Genomic DNA, 14298 nt, shown 5'->3' with positions numbered 1-14298 from the left:
TCTCCATCAGTCTAAACAGAGCCGATGTTTAAACAGCAGGAACTGGGCTTCAGCGTATGTGGCCCCTGGCTGCGTGGCCAGAATGGCTGCCATTGGGACAAAGGAAGGAGGGTAATTAACTCCACTGGTGGTAAATCAGACTCAAAAAGGAGGGAAGCCATTACCACTGACCCACCCTCAGCCTCACATTGGCTATGTCCCAAATGGCACCCTATTCCCTATATAGTGCAAAAGTAGTGCACTATATAGGGAATAGGGTGCCTTTTGGGACATAGACATTGGCTCTGTTCACTACCACAGTACTAACAGACCCTCACATTGGGTCTGTTCACTACCACAGTACTAACAGAACCTCACATTGGGTCTGTTCACTACCACAGTATTAACGGACCCTCACATTGGGTCTGTTCACTACCACAGTACTAATGGACCCTCACATTGGGTCTCTGCACTACCACAGTACTAACAGACCCTCACATTGGGTCTCTTCACTACCACAGTACTAACAGACCCTCACATTGGGTCTGTTCACTACCACAGTACTAACATACCCTCACATTGGGTCTGTTCACTACCACAGTACTAACAGACCCTCACATTGGGTCTCTGCACTACCACAGTACTAACAGACACTCACATTGGGTCTGTTCACTACCACAGTACTAACGGACCCTCACATTGGGTCTGTTCACTACCACAGTACTAACAGACACTCACATTGGGTCTGTTCACTACCACAGTACTAACAGACCCTCACATTGGGTCTGTTCACTACCACAGTACTAACAGACCCTCACATTGGGTCTGTTCACTACCACAGTACTAACAGACCCTCACATTGGGTCTGTTCACTACCACAGTACTAACGGACCCTCACATTGGGTCTCTTCACTACCACAGTACTAACAGACACTCACATTGGGTCTGTTCACTACCACAGTACTAACAGACCCTCACATTGGGTCTGTTCACTACCACAGTACTAACAGACCCTCACATTGCGTCTGTTCACTACCACAGTACTAACGGACCCTCACATTTTCTACATCTCAAAATAGGACGCTGCACCTTTAAGAGAACTGCGGTTCCAAAATAGAGATCAACCTGGCTACAGTAGGCTAGCCAAGACTAATGCAATAGTGTATTTCTGTAGCATTCTTTTTGTGGACTATCAACAGTAGCCAGCATATTGCTAGTATGTTCACTTTTGTAAATCACTTTCCCTAAAATAAGTAAGCTCAGCGAGTAGATTGATGGGCGCTTCTTTGTGCTCAGGACAGCTTGCTTGTGTGACAAGTTGTGACTTGCGGGAGCGTAGTGGTGCTTGAATAAACGGCCAATCATATTGCTCAAATACAAATAGCATGACTAAAGAGAGAGAGAGTAAGAGAAAATCAAATGAGTTTTTATTTGTCACATGCGCCGAATACAACTGGTGTAGACTTTACTGTGAAATGCTTGCTCACGACCCCTTACCAACGATGCAGAGTTTTAAAATAATAATACAAATAAAATAGTAACGCAAGAAGAAAGAAAGAAAAAGAGAGAGTGAGAGAGAGAGTCTGAATGGAGGATAGGTCTGCAGTAGTTATTTGAAGCCTGGAGCTGAGAGGCTGGGCTCCAGTGATGGCTGGCTAGGCCTGGGAGGTGTGGAAAGAGGCAGCTGCCCAGATGACCTCAGCAGCAGCTGCTCCTCCTCCCCTCCCCCTGCTCTGGGTGCCAGCCCGTGTTTGAAGTGCCGACACGGGCCTGGAGATGCCGTTTAGTCAGGTGTCTTGAACTTGTTCTTGTTTTATTTGTTGGCTTGCCTCCTCTCGCCTCCTAACCCAAGCCTGTCCAGCATGTTGTTTATGTGGCAGGAATAAGGAGTGTTCAAGGGAGCCGCCAATTTGACTTCCATGTATGTTGCAGTCAGAGAACGTACACGTTAACATTTTACATTTACGTCATTTAGCAGACGCTCTAACTAGGGCAGGGTCACATAACTGTGCAGAATCAGACTTCAGTGCCTCCTGCCTTCTTGGCTTTGTAGGAGAGCGTCATGAACCGTGGATTTGACCCCAGAAGACGGTAGGTCATGTAATAGGAGCACTAAGCTATGAGATTCCCACTGAGGTCCACTTAGTATGGAAAACAGACAAGTGTATTTTCATTAGCCCAACTAGTCTGCTTGGTGAACTCTGAATCAAACATGGGAACATAAATGAATCCATGCTTCTCTTGTGTGGTCCCAATAATGAAATGGCGTGTTTGGTGGTTGGAAAGGCAAGGTCTAACCCACACCTGGACTAAAGTCTAACTCACACCGGGACTAAAGTCTAACCCACACCTGGACTAAAATGTATCCAACACCAGGACTAAAGTCTAACCCACACCTGGACTAAAGCCTAACCTGTACTAAAGTCTAACCCACACCTGGACTAAAGTCTAACCTGTACCAAAGTCTAACCCACACCTCGACTAAAGCCTAACCTGTACTAAAGTCTAACCCACACCTTGACTAAAGCCTAACCTGTACTAAAGTCTAACCCACACCTGGACTAAAGTCTAACCTGTACCAAAGTCTAACCCACACCTCGACTAAAGCCTAACCTGTACTAAAGTCTAACCCACACCTTGACTAAAGCCTAACCTGTACCAAAGTCTAACCCACACCTCGACTAAAGCCTAACCTGTACTAAAGTCTAACCCACACCTGGACTAAAGTCAAACCCACACCCGGACTAAAAGAGCCTTGATGTTTTATTCTGGAGTTTAACTCACTAAAGTATTGACACCTCTTTCCCATTAAGGCTCAAGTCTCTGGCTGCCTTGCCAACTCCTGCTTCACGGACCACATTTCATTTGTATAAATATTTTCACCGCTTTCGTTTTCCACTTTATTGTATTTGATCGCACAATAGATGTACTGTTCGATCCGGTTACAGAAGCCAGTCAAAATAGTTACATGACAACACTTGTTCCCAATTTTAGGGAAATTAAAAGATTCCTTTTGCTTTTTTTTCTCCTTGCATATCTGTTACTGCGTGGAGGATATCAGTGCGCTGGTCAATGGGACCACGGGGAGCCAAAGCCTCTCTGATTGTATGCAGGCGTCAGCCACTGGGATCCAGCAAGGCTCAGAGGTGAAGCAAGGCTGATTATAGACTGTTATGACTATATGGCTCAAGTATCTTTAGCTCGCTATTATGACCCAGTATTCATTCACATTTTGTATAAAATATGATAAATTGCATTTGTATGAAGTGTAATAATAACCCAGTAATAAGACTATTTAGTGAGTATTGTGCATGAATGCTGTATGGATTTATTATACAGAGTGAGGTGGTTGATGGATCACAGCAGACTGAGTTGGCTTCAAATCAAATCAAATTGTATTTGTAACATGCGCCGAATACAACAGGTGTAGACCTTACAGTGAAATGTTTACTTACAAGCCCTTAACCAACTATGCAATTTTAATAAAAATAAGAGTTAAGAAAATATTTATTAAATAAACTAAAGTAAAAAATAAAAAAATAACGAGGCTATATACAGGGGGTACAGGTTAGTCGAGGTACAGTGCCTTGCAAAAGTATTCATCCCCCTTGGCGTTTTTCCTATTTTGTTGCATTACAACCTGTAATTTAAATTGATTTTTATTTGGATTTCATGTAATGGACATACACAAAATAGTCCAAATTGGTGAAGTGAAATGAAAAATATAACTTGTTTAAAGAAAATTGAAAAAGATAAATAACGGAAAAGTGGTGCGTGCATATGTATTCACCCCCTTTGCTATGAAGCCCCTGAATAAGATCTGGTGCAACCAATTACCTTCAGAAGTCACATAATTAGTTAAATAAAGTCCACCTGTGTGCAATCTAAGTGTCACATGATCTGTCACATGATCTCAGTATATATACACCTCTCATCATCCCCACAGTGAAGCATGGTGGTGGCAGCATCATGCTGTGGGGATGTTTTTCATCGACAGGGACTGGGAAACTGGTCCGAATTGAAGGAATGATGGATGGCTCTAAATACAGGGAAATTCTTGAGGGAAACCTGTTTCAGTCTTCCAGAGATTTGAGACTGGGACGGAGGTTCACCTTCCAGCAGGACAATGACACTAAGCATACTGCTAAAGCAACACTCGTGTGGTTTAAGGGAAAACATTTAAATGTCTTGGAATGGCCTAGTCAAAGCCCAGACCTCAATCCAATTGAGAATCTGCGGTATGACTTAAAGATTGCTGTACACCAGCGGAACACATCCAACTTGATGGAGATGGAGCAGTTTTGCCTTGAAGAATTGGCAAAAAATCCCAGTGGCTAGATGTGCCAAGCTTATAGAGACATACCCCAAGAGACTTGCAGCTGTAATTGCTGCAAAAGGTGGCTCTAAAAAGTATTGACTTTGGGGGGGGGGTGAATAGTTATGCACGCTCAAGATTTGTTGTTTGTTTCACAATAAAAAATATTTTGCATCTTCAAAGTGGTAGGCATGTTGTGTAAATCAAATAATACAAACCCCCCCAAAAAATCATTTTAATTCCAGGTTGTAAGGCAACAAATTAGGCAAAATGCCAAGGGGGAGAATACTTTCGCAAGCCACTGTAATTGAGGTAATATGTACATGTACGTAGAGGTAAAGTGAAAATGCAAATAGTCCAGTTAGCCATTTGATTAGCTGTTCAGCAGTCTTATGGCTTGGGGATAGAAGCTGTTAAGAAGCCTTTTGGACCTAGGCTTGGCACTCCGGTACTGCTTGCTGTGTTGTAGCAGAGAGAACAGTCTATGACTAGGGTGTTTGGAGTCTTTGGCAATTTTTAGGGCCTTCCTCTGACACCGCCTGGTATAGAGGTCCTGGATGGCAGGAAGCTTGGCCCCAGTGGTGTACTGGGCCGTACGCACTACCCTCTTTACCGCCTTGCAGTCGGAGACCAAGCAGTTGCCATACCAGTCGGTGATGCAACCAGTCAGGATGCTTTCGATGGTGCAGCTGTAGAACTTTTTGAGGATCTGAAGAACCATGCCAAATCTTTTCAGTGTCCTGAGGGGGAATAGGAGTTGTCATGCCCTCTTCACAATTGTCTTGGTGTGTTTGGACCGTGATAGTTTGTTGGTGATGTGGACACAAAGGAACTTGAAGTGCTCAACCTGCTCCACTACAGCCCTGTCGATGAGAATGGGGGCGTGCTCGGCCCTCCTTTTCCTGTAGGAGGGGACGACGTCATCGGTGCACTTATTGATGAAGCCGGTGACTGATGTGTTATACTCCTCAATGCCATCGAAGGAATCCCAGAACATATTCCATTCTGTGCTAGCAAAACAGTCCTGTAGCTTAGCATCTGCGTCATCTGACCACTTCCGTATTGAGCGAGACACTGGTACTTCCTGCTTTAGTTTTTGCTTGTAAGCAGGAATCAGTAGGATAGAATTATGGTCAGATTTGCCAAATGGAGGGCGGGGGAGAGCTTTGTTACGCGTCTCTGTGTGTGGAGTAAAGTTTTTTTTCCTCTGGTTGCACATTTGACATGCTGGTAGAAATGAGGTAAAACGGATTTAAGTTTCCCTGCATTAATGTCCCCTGGCACTAGGAGCGCCGCCTCTGGATGAGCATTTTCTTGTTTTCTTATGGCCTTATACAGCTAGCTGAGTGTGGTCTTAGTGCCAGCATCGGTTTGTGGTGGTAAATAGACAGCTACAAAAAATATAGATGAAAACTCTCTTGGTAAATAGTGTGGTCTACAGCTTATCATGAGATACTCTACCTAAGGCGAGCAAAACCTAGAGACTTCCTTAATATTAGATTTCGCGCACCAGCTGTTGTTGACAAATTGACACAGACCACCACCCCTCATCTTACCGGAGGCAGCTGTTCTGTTTCATTGGAGAATAAACACGGAAAACCCAGCTCTAACTGTATATTATCCATGTCGTCGTTCAGCCCCGACTTTATTAGATATTACAGTTTTTAATGTCCCGTTGGTAGGATAGTCTTGAACAGAGCTCATCCAGTTTATTCTCCAATGATTGCACGTTGGCCAATAGGACGGATGGTAGAGGCATGTTACCCACTTGCCGATAAACTCTCACAAGGCACCCGGACCTGCGTCCCCTGTATCGGCGTCTCTTCTTCATGCGAATGACAGGGATTTGGGCCTGGTCCGGTATCAGCAGTAAATCCTTCACGTCCGACTCGTTAAATAAAACATATTTGTCCAGTTCAAGGTGAGTAATCGAACCATCAAACAGACAAAGCGTCAATTCCAGACTAAGATTGAATCCTACTACACCGGCTCTGACGCTCGTCGGATGTGGCAGGGATTGCAAATTATTACAGACTACAAAGGGAAACTCAGCCGCAAGCTGCCCAGTGACGCGAGCCTACCAGACGGGCTAAATGCCTTTTATGCTTGCTTCGAGGCAAGCAACAAATGCATGAGAGCACCAGCTGTTCTGGATGACTGTGTGATCACGCTCTCCGTAGCCAATGTGAGCAAGACCTTTAAACAGTTCAACATTCACAAGGCAGCGGGGCCAGACGGATTACCAGGACGTGTACTCAGAGCATGTGCGGACCAACTGGCAAGTGTCTTCAGTGACATTTTCAACCTCTCCCTGACCGAGTCTTTTATACCTATATGTTTCAAGCAGACCACCATAGTCCCCGTGCCCAAGGACACTAAGATAACCTGCCTAAATGACTACCGTCCCGTAGCACTCACGTCAGTAGCCATGAAGTGCTTTGAAAGGCTGGTCATGGCTCACATCAACACCATCATCCCGGAAACCCTAGACCCACTCCAATTCGCAATAGTGCCCAACAGATCCACAGATGACGCAATCTCAATCGCACTCCACACTGCCCTTTCCCACCTGGACAAAAGGAACACCTATGTGAGAATGATGTTCATTGACTACAGCTCAGCATTCAACACCAAAGCACATCACTAAGCTAAGGACCCTGGGACTAAACACCTCCCTCTGCAACTGGATCCTGGACTTCCTGATGGGCCGCCCCCAGGTGGTAAGGGTAGGCAACAACACATCTGCCATGCTGATCCTCAACACTGGGGCCCCTCAGGGGTGCATGCTTAGTCCCCTCCTGTACTCGCTGTTCAACCAACGACTGCATGGCCAAGCACGACTCCAACACCATCATTAAGTTTACTGACGACACAACAGTGGTAGGCCTGATCACCGACAATGATGAGAGGAGGTCAGAGACCTGGCAATGTGGTGCCAGGACAACAACCTCTCCCTCAACGTGAGCAAGACAAAGGAGATGATTGTGGACTACAGGAAAAGGATGGCCGAACACGCCCCGATTCACATCGACAGGGCTGTAGTGGTGCGGGTTGAGAGTTTCAAGTTCCTTGGTGTCCACATCACCAACAAACGATCATGGTCCAAACACACCAAGAAAGTTGTGAAGAGGGCACGACAACGCCTTTTCCCCCACAGGAGACTGAAAAGATTTGGCATGGGTCCCCAGATCCTCAAAAAGTTATACAGCTGCACCATCGAGAGCATCCTGACCGGTTGCATCACTGCCTGGGATGGCAACTGCTCGGCATCAGACCGAAAGGTGCTACAGAGGGTAGTGCGTACAGCCCAGTACATCACTGGGGCGAAGCTTCCTGCCATCCAGGACCTATATACCAGGCGGTGTCAGATGAAGGCCCTAAAAATTGTCAAAGACTCCAGTCACCCAAGTCATAGACTGTTCTCTATACTACCACATGACAAGCGGTACCGGAGCACCACCCGGACTATTTACGTTGACACCCCCCCTTTGTTTTTACACTGCTGCTACTCGCTGTTTATTATCTATGCATAGTCACATTACCCTTACCTACATGTAAGCTCAGTTGGTAGAGCATGGCTTTTGCAACGCCAGGGTTGTGGGTTCGATTCCTACGTGGGACCAGTATGAAAAATGTATGCACTCACTAACTGTAAGTCGCTCTGGAAAAGAGCGTCTGCTAAATGACTAAAATGTCAAACGTAAATGTATAAATTACCTCGACTAACCTGTAGCCCCGCACAATGACTCGGTACCGGTAACCCCTGTATATAGCCTCGTTATTGTTATTTTTATTGTGTTACCTTTTATTAAATGTTTTACTTTAGTTTATTTAGTCAATATTTTCTTAACTCTATTTCTTGAACTGCATTGTTGGTTAAGGGCTTGTAAGTAAGCATTTCACGGTAAGGTCTACACCTGTTGTATTCGGCACATTTGACAAATAAAATTTGATTTGATTAGAAAATAAGTTACAAACAACGCGAAAAAACACCCAAAATAGCACAATTGGTTAGGAGCCCATAAAACGGCAGCCATCTCCTCCAGTGCCATTCACAAGGGATTGAGGTTAAACGATCCTTCAAAGAGGGGGTCGGTGTCCTGTTGGAAGGTGAACCTTCGCCCCAGTCTGAAGTCCTGAGCGCTCTGGAGCAGGTTTTCATCAAGGATCTCTCTGCACTTTGCTCCGTTCATCTTTCCCTCGACTAGTCTCCCAGTCCCTGCCACTGAAAAACATCCCAACAGCATGATGCTGCCATCACCATGCTTCACTGTAGGGATGGTGCCAGGTTTCCTCCAGACGTGACGCTTGGCATTCAGACCAAAGAGTTCAATCTTGGTTTCATCAGAGCAGAGAATCTTGTTTCTCATGGTCTGAGAGTCCTTAAGGTGCATTTTGGCAAACTCCAAGTGGGCTGTCATGTGCCTTTTAAAGATGAGTGGCTTTCATCTGGCCACTCGACCATATAGGCCTGATTTGGTGTAGTGCAGCAGAGATGGTTGTCCTTCTAGAAGGTTCTCCCATCTCCACAGAGGAACTCTGGAGCTCTGTCAGAGTGACCATCGGGTTCTTGGTCACCTCCCTGACCAAGGCCTTTCTCTCCTATTGCTCAGTTTGGCCGGTCGGCCAGCTCTAGGAAGAGTCTTGGTGTTCCAGACTTCTTCCATTTAAGAATGATGGAGGCCTCTGTGTTCTTGGGGACCTCCAATGCTGCAGACATTTTTTGGTACCCTTCCCCAGATATGTGTTTCGACACAATCCTGTATCGGAGCTCTACGGACAATTCCTTCGACCTCATGGCTTGGTTTTTGCTCTTACATGCACTGTCAATTGTGGGACCTTATATAGACAGGTGTGTGCCTTTCCAAATCATGTCCAATGAATTGAATTTACCACAGGTGGACTCCAATCAAGTTGTAAAACATCTCAAGGATGATCAATGGAAACAGGATGCACCTGAGCTCAATTTTGAGTCTCATAGCAAAGGGTCTGAATACTTATGTAAATAAGGTATTTCTGTTTTTTATTTTTAATACATTTGCAGAAATTTCTAAAAACCTGTTTTCGCTTTGTCATTATGGGGTATTGTGTGTAGATTGATTTATCTTTTTTTTTTTTGAATTAGGCTGGACGTCTGAATACTTTCCGAATGCACTGTAAGTTGCTCATTTCTGACCATTGCATTTGGCTCAGTCTTTCTTTCAACCATTGTGGGACCACTGTTGGTCCATCATGAAATGAGTGGGAGGTTGTACGTACTGTAATCTCCCCACACCAGCAGCGTTTTTTCAGTGTTATCCTGGTGTTGATGACTGACCGGTGATGGGAGGAGTCTGTTGGAACCCTTCATCCATCCAGCTGGTAAAGTCGTCGATAATGTGTATATAGACTGGTTGGTTGTTTAGCAACAAAACCGACGCGTGCACCACTATGGGGCAAAACAGATGGGGTTGGCTTAGATTGTTGACAACATGTAAACTATATTTAGTCTCAAATGTTTATTGAAAACATAAATACATTTGCCAAATGAGCACTTGTTGTCTCTCAAATGCATTGTTACAGTTGTTGGTTAGCTAGCTAGCGAATTTTTGCCATATTAGCATTGACATAAAATCAGTCAAAACACCTCAAAACAAGACATGGTATCAAGAAAAATATTAAACTAGCTGAAATGGCAGTTTCTTGTCATTGTTGGTAGCTACAGTATCTGCCCATCCAGAATCACAACTCACAGACTTCTGCCCCATTGAAGCGTGTGCATCGTTTTTGTGATGTTGTCAGCTAACCCATCTATTATGAAATCTAATCCAACTGTTGTTCAGTTTTGAGGATGGGGCTCACGTAATAGGAGCACATGGTGATTTGGACTTCTACCACCAAGCTTAGAGTTTTCTAGCAGGCCTGGCTAAAGGGGGGGCTTAGTGAAAGAGTTCCTCAACACTAGAAGGGGGGTCTGAGTGAAAGAGGTCCTCAACACTAGAAGGGAGGCCTGATTGAAAGAGTTCCTCAACACTAGAAGGGAGGCCTGATTGAAAGAGGTCCTCAACACTAGAAGGGAGGCCTGAGTGAAAGAGTTCCTCAACACTAGAAGGGAGGCCTGAGTGAAAGAGGTCCTCAACACTAGAAGGGAGGCCTGAGTGAAAGAGGTCCTCAACACTAGAAGGGAGGCCTGAGTGAAAGAGGTCCTCAACACTAGAAGGGAGGCCTGAGTGAAAGAGTTCCTCAACACTAGAAGGGAGGCCTGAGTGAAAGAGGTCCTCAACACTAGAAGGGAGGCCTGAGTGAAAGAGGTCCTCAACACTAGAAGGGAGGCCTGAGTGAAAGAGGTCCTCAACACTAGAAGGGAGGCCTGAATGAAAGAGGTCCTCAACACTAGAAGGGAGGCCTGAGTGAAATAGTTCCTCAACACTAGAAGGGAGGCCTGAGTGAAAGAGGTCCTCAACACTAGAAGGGAGGCCTGATGAAAGAGTTTGGGAACCCCTGATGTAGAGGATCAAAGTGAGATGGAGAATGGTTTCATGATGGGACCCACAGCTTGTACTGTACTCACAAAGCTACTTCTCACATTTATGAAGTTGTATACTGCACCATTGTGAATGACACTACCGGATTTACTGGTGTGATGACAATACAAGCGTGACTAGAAATTAGTGTTGGATAGAGATTTGTGTGTGTAGGGAGCTGGTTGGAAGTGACACAATGTGATTTATGGTGATTTTTGCTGCTTACTCTGGCGCTAGAAGCTCAGACTGAGCCAACATCTGGGACTGATCCTGGACCAGGAGGAATAGACAGGCAGCTAGACTGATCCTGGACCAGGAGGGATAGACAGACAGATAGACTGATCCTGGACCAGGAGGAATAGACAGGCAGCTAGACTGATCTTGGACCAGGAGGAATAGACAGGCAGATAGACTGATCCTGGACCAGGAGGAATAGACAGGCAGATAGACTGATCCTGGACCAGGAGGGATAGACAGGCACATAGACTGATCCTGGACCAGGAGGAATAGACAGGCAGATAGACTGTGTCTATTTCTCTATGCACTTGGTTCTCTTACCATTACCCCAGGGTTTTACTCTAAAGGTTATGGGAAAAGATGTGTAGCTGTACCAGCCCATGTACATTACGGTTCAGTAACCTGACTGTACTATTTATGATGGTTCTGTTGACCTGACATGCTGCTAGTGGGATGGGGTGTAGACATACGGCTACTGCAGAAGTGATAACCTCTACCAGCAGCAACATGTAGTTTTCCTTTTCAGGAGTTGAACAGCATAGGCTTCCTGTGTGTATGTCAGGGCATCAGTACAGGAACAAAGTTAACTCTGAAGGTCACGTTTTGTGTCCAAATAGGGATGTGCCTGACTGATATCGAGTCGTGTTTTTTTTTTACTAGTAACAGTAGTTAAAATAAACACTTTTTTCATGGGAACAGTCTGGTTAATCTGACCAGAATGTGACTGCTGCTGGTTAGACTGCCTGACTGCCTGGCGAGTTGTGTTTACACTGGTGATTGTTGGAGTGAGAGGTCAATGTCACTCTCTCTGCCCTCTATATATGTCCGTCCTCCATGTGCACAACTGTGATAAGCTCTGGAACGGTCTGTAATTCATTGTAACTAAGAGTATTGCTGTAAGTACTGGAATGTGTGGTACTAGAGACATTGATCTTAAATGCAAGTTAATAACACACTATTGGTCATGTGTCTTACATCTGTTGAGGTGTAACAATTACTGCATATGGTTGAGGATCACAAGGGTGTCCTGTCCCGCAAGGGTGTCCTGTCCCGCAAGGGTGTCCTGTCCCGCAAGGGTGTCCTGTCCCACAATTGTAATTCTCAGTATGTTCTTGTCTGTACAGGCAGGCACACTGTATCCATGTTCCACAGCACACAGACCTTGAGTCTGTACTGAAAAAACACACACAGAGACAGAAATGTTAGTTTGAACGGGAAGGTAAATGAACTGGAAACAAACTCTCTGGACCTGCCTGTTCTCCTTAATCTCTCTCGCTCTCTCTCCACACCATGACGCAAGTGTCAAATTCCACAGCTCTCTCCGTGCAGAACCTAACAAAACATATCATATTACCACCAATATCACAACCTTCATGGGTGCTCTCCACGATATCCCATTAGATGTTGAATAAATTGAAAAGTGCTTGGAGGCATTGACTCAAGTTATTGCAGTTTTATTGAGAAATCTGGTGTCTCATCAGACAGGGAGAAGAAAGAACCCAAAGTGTAGGGCCTCAAACAGCGGCTGCTCCCTCCCTCCCTCCCTCCCTCCCTCCCTCACACACACACACAGACATAGGGTTGAATGCTGAGGGCTGTGGACTTTTCCATGGTCTGCACTCAGATCCTGTGGTCAAGTTACAAAGGGCTTTTACTGTAATTCGCTGATTTCCGCTTGATTTTGACTTCATGTGGAAGGGAAAATATTTATTTGAAATGAATAGTTGATGATTTAATTTAGATATATGTTTATACCTGGAATCTGGCATCTTTGTAGTGTTTTCACATCTGTTTTCAGCTTCTTCATTATTGAACTTCTAGCCGCGCTACCATTGCAAGAGGTGGACAGGAAGGGGGAGGGTAGGATTGGTGTTTGGAATTGGTTCGGAGAGCTGTGCGTGGGGGTAGTGTTGGTAGCTGGGAAGCCGCTCTCTGATGTTGACACCCTCCCCCCCGCTTGCCTCCCCTTCATGTGCTAACGAGGCCTTTGTGGCGTGTGGCTGGGTAAATTTGTCTTCACTTGTGCTCCACTAATCCTCACTGGCCATGTGTCCACAGGCCTGCCTGCTATGGTGGAGGGGTGGTGTGAGCGAAGGGGTGGTCAGGAACCAGGGGTTGACTGGCAGTCTGTAGTAGAGAAGGATCAGGAAGGGGAACAGTGTTACAGAGGATGCTTCCCTAATGGCACCTTATTCCCTATAAAGTGCTCTATGGGTCCTGGTCAAAAGTAGTGCACTATAAATGGATAGGGTGCCATTTGGGACACGAGCCCAGAAAGGGTAACAGGGTTACAGGGAGAGGCAGAGCTGTAGAAATCAGAGTTGACAGACAGAGCTCTTATAATATAATATGCCAGTTAGCCAAAGCGACTTACAGTCATGTGTGCATACATTTTTACATATGGGTGGTCCCGGGGATCGAACCCACTACCCTGGCGTTACAAGCGCCATGCTCTACCAATTGAGCTACAGAGGACACATGTTCCTCATGTTAGAATTCACTGACCTGTTTCTCACATCGTAAAAGTTAGAAATGCCATGTGTTGAGGGAGTAGTATACATGCAGTAAGCTGTACACATTTCTAAGATCTTTTTAGTACAACTTCAGCATTGGGCACAGTCCATGCCAGTTCATTAAAAAGCACTATTCTCTGCAGCCATAGCCACAGATAGACCATAGTGATATCGTATAGTGTTTCGTTCAGTTGAGTCAGATTGTTGTGCCTACAATGTTAACTAGACCTTTGCTATCCTATCCCCCAGCTGATAACAATACCTCCCTATCATATTGTTAGAGAACCTACTCCCCCGGAAACAGCACAGAGGAAATGAAGTTGGCATTTGAAAACAACCCAAACGTCAACATGGCAGTCCAGAGGGGTTACAATGCCACAGGTGGGAGTGGGGCTTCGGGTTTCAAAGCTATTTGCAAGCAGTTATTCAAAGAGCCGGAAAGGAAAACAGCAACAGATCTGTGAGGCAGGGACAGAGTACCCCGTACCCCCATACACACACAGTAAGCCTGGGCCCCCAAGCACAGGGGCATGGGGGCCCAGGCTTACATTTCACGCCTGCCTGTTCCTGTGGGCTGGAGAGGAGGCTGCACTGTCATGGTTCCACATCACGGTTCTGGATCATTTCACCGACCACAGAAAGACGGAAACAAGATAGAGAGAATGGATAAAAGAAGAAAGAGTCACATTCCTTTTTGTTTTGTCTGAGAACAGGCAGACATCAGGAGATACTAGCTCAACGTCTTCAGATG

At 45.5% G+C, this 14298-nt stretch overlaps 1 protein-coding gene across 1 annotated transcript in view; it reads left to right on the top strand.

The window, feature by feature from the left end:
* LOC311104651 (fibroblast growth factor receptor-like 1) overlaps positions 1–14298 on the top strand; it is a 69933-nt gene that overhangs the window by 32571 nt on the left and 23064 nt on the right. The window lies entirely within an intron of this gene.

The sequence above is a fragment of the Coregonus lavaretus genome, assembly GCF_964263955.1.
Source record: "Coregonus lavaretus genome assembly, chromosome: 29".
NCBI lineage: Eukaryota > Metazoa > Chordata > Actinopteri > Salmoniformes > Salmonidae > Coregonus > Coregonus lavaretus.
The sequence above is the reverse complement of the archived record's forward strand: the minus strand, read 5'-3'. Positions and strand labels throughout refer to the sequence as shown.